Below are 6,000 nucleotides of genomic sequence, written 5' to 3'. Positions count from 1 at the left end.
AAACGGGGGCAACACTGTCTACTCTGTGAAGCCACTGTAAAGTGTAATGTGTTACAGTAATATAAGGTATTGTTGTTTCATTAATCCAAATATACTGTTGAGGAATCTTTTTTAATATACCCAAAGCTTTATAAAAATGCAATCAAACAATATATACTGTTTGTAACAACTTTCCAAACATCAGCAAATGGAGATCTATGTCATAATAAGCTATCTTATTGTACCATATCTTTGAACATGGTATTCGAACCATATTCAATTTCATGAGTGGACTCCCCTATATTGATGTTTCCTCTACAGATTCTTACCAGTTCGTAAGTGGCATTTTCTTTCTTTTTCTTTTTTTCTAATTATATAGGTTTCAGGTGTACAGCTTTATAATTCAACGTCTATATGCACTACAAACTCATTGCCACCCCAAGTCTAGTTAATACCACTATACAGTTAACCCCTTCATCTATTTGGCCCACCTCCAAACCCATTCCTCTCTGGTAACCACTAGTCTGTTCTCTGTATCGATGAGTTTGCTTTTGTCTTATTTTATTCATTCGTTTGTTTTCATAGGGTTTTTTTAGATCCCACCTATGAGTGAAGGCATACAGTATTTGTCTCTCTCCATCTGGCTTATTTTGTTTACCATAATACCCCCAAGGTCCATCCAGGCTGTCACAAATGGCCAGACTTCACTCTTTCTGTGGCTGAGTAATAGTCCATTGTGTATATATACCACATCTTCTTTATCCATTCATCTCATCTACTGACGGACACTTGGGCTGCTTCCATAACTTGGCTATTGTAAGTAATGCTGCAATGAACATAGGGGTGCATATATCTTTTCAAATCAGTGTTTTCATATTCTTCAGATAAATACCCAGAAGTCAAACAGCTGGACCATATGGTGTTTCTACTCTTAATTTTTTTTTTTTTTTGAGGAATCTCCATACTGTTTTCCATAGTAGCTACATCAATCACAATCCAACCCACAGTGTTCACAGGTTCTCTTTGCTTCCACATCTTCTCCAACACTTGTTATTTCCTACCTTTTTGATAATAGTCATTCTGGCAGATGTGAACAATATCTTATTGTGGTTTCGATTTGCATTTTCCTAATAATTAGTGATGCTAAAATCTTTACCTAATGTTGGAGTCATTGAGCATTTGAGTGACTTTGAGCTTTGAATAATTTTGCTGAAGTATCACATGGTCTCAAAGACCAGACAGCATTAACAAGCTAATTGGGCATTCTCTGGTTTTTTAAGTGAGTGCCAAGGTAGTATACAATGGACTTCTGCTTCAGAAATTTTGTTTAGGGTAATCCTACTGTGGAAATGGAAACTACTTTCCAAGTTTGCTGAGGTAAATGGTCCTTAGCCTTCAGAAAGGACAGGTGGGCAAGTAGATATGGCCATCATTTATTTAGTGTCGAGTACTATTAATACTTATGAAATGTATCCAAAGAAACCTTCACATTTGTATGTGCATTTTCTCCTTTAAGGAATGCACTAACTAAAATTAAGAAGACATTGCTGAAATGGGTGTGTTAGTCCTCACAAATTGCTACCACCAAAAATCTGGTTATTGCTTTCTCCTTTGTAACCTAAGTTCCAGCTTTGCCCAGCACAAAGGACACTCAACAATGAAAATACCATGTGATTCTCACTTAATATTCTGCATTAAATTACCTATGGTTGTTCAACTCTTTAGTCCTTGATATCATTATAAATCTTTTTTTGGGAGACTAATTTTTATAGGAAAACGTGTGTGTGTGTGTGTGTGTGTGTGTGTGTGTGTGTGTGTGTACACATATTTCAAAAACATTTGATGGAAGAGTTTTTTTATTATTATTTCTTTCTAAACTTCTGCTCATTTCTTCTGGTGATTTGTAATGATAGGTTCATGCTAAATAACATCAGGTATTGCACTATACTATTTATAAGGCATGCTTCCAAATATTTGTGGGTAATTTCTAAAATGGGTTCTGAGCAGAGGATCTTAGAGAGGAAAAAGTATCATTAGTATCCCTCCTCGGCTAATTTAGCCAAGTACATTCCAGAACTCTCCCAATCAGTATATTAAGCAGATGTGGTCTTTGTCCACCTAGTATGTTGTGTTAGACCTTTCAACACTCTGCAGTCTTTTTATCACTCAGCTGCCAAGTTCCCTAGGGTAATCATAGACAGCTTGTCAATTTAATTGCAAAGAAACAGGCTTTCTTGTGACCATTCCAATTTTAGCTGCTACTTTAAATTGTACATGATAGTTCTTCCATGCTGTCTGCCCTTTAAACAGTGTGGATCTCTGCAAGCCTCTTAATGGTGATGGAAAGAAGAGGCAGGGATGAAAATTTGGCTTGCTGATAGAGCCTACAACATGCACTTTATTAAGTTGCTGCTTTAGGAAAGGAAGCTTTTCCTTGAGCCCTGTATGTCGCCATTACATTGCCAACACTAAATTATTTTTTTTCTTTTCAGTGTTCCACTTTCATGCATATTTTCCTCCTTTCTGGGTGACAGAGGATTCATAGGCCATCTGGATTCTGAAACATCTGGACACTGAATTTCTGCAGAGGAGAATCAGAGGAAAGAGACGATCAGTGGTACTGGGTGTCTCCGGAGAGATTTAAATCAACGATGATATTTTGGTTGCTCCCTTTGGAACATTAACACAAAAAGTGAAAGGAAAAAACAACACATCACAGGAACCCAGTGTTCTAAGAATACCAAGAGTATATAAGAAGGTAGGACTTTTAATATGAATTTAAGTCAAGAACTGGATACATCTCTATATTTGATGTCATTTCTAAAACTTCCCCCTATTTTTTCCATTGTTATGCATTTTGGATTTAATGTAGTTAGATATACTTTTAACACTGCTGGGTGTAGATGGCGCATCCTTTGAACCCATTTTACTTTAAGCCATGTATAATTCAGTTCAATAAACCCTTATTTATCAAGTTTTATATGTAAAGTCACAAAACTACCATACTAAAAATGCTGAGATGTTCAGCTTGGTAGAAAGACTAGTCGTGAGCACCTCTTAGGTAAATCAAGAAGAGTTACATTTCTAAGATACACAGAAGATTAGAACAAAGAGATGAACAATGTTTCCTAGGACGGTGGGAGCTGTAAACTTCTGGAGCCAAAAATCAAGAACCAAGGTGATAATATATGAATGAGATAGGGTCTCGGACCTTTAGAACGTTCAAATGCTCTCTTACAAGCTCAGCTTTAGGTATGCATGTGTATACGTGCGTGTGTAAGGATCTGCAACAGGCTTAGAGGCTGTTCTGGAAATGTGCAGGGGACCACCTATTCTAGGCCATCAATCTTGGTGTTATACCATACATAACATGAGTGCACGGTTTCCATACAGTCTAGCCAATCCCAAGCAAGTGCTTACCTATCACCCTCAGGCTTTCCCCACTAATGTAGCCGGGTCCACTGCCTTCCCTGAACTTGAGCTTCAGAACCAGAACAAGGGCCAGTTGCTCAGACTGCTCAGCGAATCTTAGGAAGCAGCCCTTAGACCAGTAGTAAAGCTTCTCCTGTGTGCAATGGCACTAGATTCAGCTGTCAGGAAGGATGCGGAGAGGTATAGATCCTGTGATTTATTCCCCACACTGTTAAAAAATTTTTTTCTTCTATTATGTTTTCTCTGGTAAATATGTGGGTTCTTAATTGATAGATTTTCTTTGCTGAAAAAACTGAAATTGCTACAAAGCACTCTTTAAAGGACATGAGTTTGAAGCAACTAATCTTCCACAACTTCAGGAAGATTTCCTGAACTATGTGATGCTTTGCCATACTTAAAAAAAAAAAAACTGTTTTAAAACATGCCAGTTTAAGTTGATTTCTAGGAATCCGGAACAGTTCAAAGGAAAAAGAATTCAACAACAAAATTTTAGTAACTATTTTTTTAATTAGGCATATCTACTTTTAAATATAATAACTCTCTGAAATAAGGGACTACAGACATATTTTCTGTTTTCTGCAAGTCCATTGTGCCCTCAATTTCCTCTAACTGCATCTTTGGTGAGTCCCACAATGAAGTACAATATTAGATGTTCACTTGTATGATATCAACCTTGTATGAAGAGAATGAATAAAAAATGAAGTTCTTAGCTGTGATCTATTTCAGATTAGCCATTTTCATTTATAAAACTGTTTATTTTACTTTGTCAGCTTGAAGGTCAATCCAACTTCAAATTGCACCTTGTAGAATTTCAACAAAGATATGAGGCCCATCTCTGCTTCCTTTAAGACTAAAGGGGAAAAGCTGAGTCTTAACACAGGTATTAGGCAGAGCTTTATGAAATGGACCAGATCAATACTGATAGAAAACTTGCAAAGACACTCTAGTTTGAAGTCAAAACATCAGGGCCTGGACAAGGTGGCAGATGGCATCAGGATTAACAAGCATTAATTGTGGACATTAACCCACAGCAAGCTATAAGCACAAGTTCAAAGGAACACTTGTCACGCACTAAGGGAGGAATAAACCACAAAAAATCATAACAGCTATCATTTTACTTACAGTGTATCAGGGACTATTCTGTGCATTTAAAATTTTTTTTAATGTTTACTTTTGAGAGAGAGAGAGAGAGAGAGAGAGAATCCAATGCAGAGAATCCACGCTGTCAGTGCAGAGCCTACATGGGGCTCGAACCCACAAACCCTGAGATCATGACCGAGCCAAAATCAAGAGTCAGACGCTCAACGAACTGAGCCACCCAGGTGCCCCTATTCTGTGCATTTTTAAAATTTTTTTAACGTTTATTTATTTTTGAGAGAGACACACACAGAGTATGAGGGGGGTGGGCAGAGAGAGAGGGAGACGCAGAATGTGAAGCAGACTCCAGGCTCTGAGCTGTCAGCACAGAGCCGGATGCAGGGCTTGAACCCACGAGCCGAGCCGTGAGATCATTACCTGAGCCGAAGCTAGACGCTTAACTGACTGAGTCACCCAAGCACCCCATTCTGTGCATTTTAGAACGATCATCTCACATCTCCACGCTAACTCTCTCAGGTAGGTACTGCTGTTATCACATTGTGCAGATGATGAAGCTGAGGGACATGGAAGTTAAGAACCTTGACCAAGACCACACAAGCAAAGTACATGAAGAAACAAGGACTCAAAAACCCAGGCAGAAAGACTCCGATACTCCTATTCTGAATGAGAATGGTATGTGTATATGCAGTGAGAAGAACACTATGAAGGACACAACCCAGTATGCTCAGATACTGATGTACATGAAAGCAGGCCCAGTCCCTCCTACATAGTACCATAAACTCTTACATCATCACACTTTACTATAATGATGCATTTCACGCCTGCCCCACATGATTGTAAGCTTCACTTAGAGACCATGTCCGTTTTGTTCACATTATAAGGTCAGTGCCTAGCATATCACCTTGTCACATTGTAGCCGTTTGATTAATATTTGTACACTAAATATTCAATAATTAGATCTATTGAATATTTATTGAAATGTGATTTCTTGGGAGTCACTGTCCATTCCTTAAAGAGGCTATAAATAAGGCCACAGAAGGGTGCCTGTGTTGCTCAATAGTTTAAGCATCTGACTTCGGCTCAGGTCATGATCTCACACTCCTTGAGTGCCAGCCCCACATCGGACTCTGTGCTGACAGCTCAGTGGCTGTAGCCTGCTTCGGATTCTGTGTCTCCCTCGTTCTCTGCCCCTCCCCCTCCCAAAAGTAAATAAACATTAAAAAAATTTTAATAAGGCCACAGAGTCCAGTAAAAAGAACATGAAATTCAGACACAAATAACTTAGGTTCTGATCTGAACACCACAACATCCGCAGTGCTGTGGTCTTGGACAAACCACTAAACCTCTGAAATCTCAATTTTATCATCTGACCAGGAAGCACAGTAAAAATACGTTTCTTAAGCAAGTTTGGGGTGTCCTACAAACTATCATTATGATAATGACAGGTTCTTCTATTTGGTGATGAAATATCTAAAAAGCCAAATATTTTTT

The 6,000-nt window shown here is 38.4% G+C and overlaps 1 long non-coding RNA gene across 1 annotated transcript in view; it reads right to left on the bottom strand.

Moving 5' to 3' along the window:
- Window positions 1-2,354: 2,354 nt before the first annotated feature.
- The window catches only part of LOC131504425 (uncharacterized), a 61,396-nt gene continuing 57,750 nt past the window's right edge, over window positions 2,355-6,000 (bottom strand). Inside the window, exon 4 of the long non-coding RNA XR_009257989.1 lies at window positions 2,355-2,560. This is a non-coding gene — a long non-coding RNA (uncharacterized LOC131504425). The remainder of the gene's footprint in view (window positions 2,561-6,000) is intronic.

The sequence above is a fragment of the Neofelis nebulosa genome, chromosome 2, assembly GCF_028018385.1.
Source record: "Neofelis nebulosa isolate mNeoNeb1 chromosome 2, mNeoNeb1.pri, whole genome shotgun sequence".
In the NCBI taxonomy this organism is placed as follows: domain Eukaryota; kingdom Metazoa; phylum Chordata; class Mammalia; order Carnivora; family Felidae; genus Neofelis; species Neofelis nebulosa.
The sequence above is the reverse complement of the archived record's forward strand: the minus strand, read 5'-3'. Positions and strand labels throughout refer to the sequence as shown.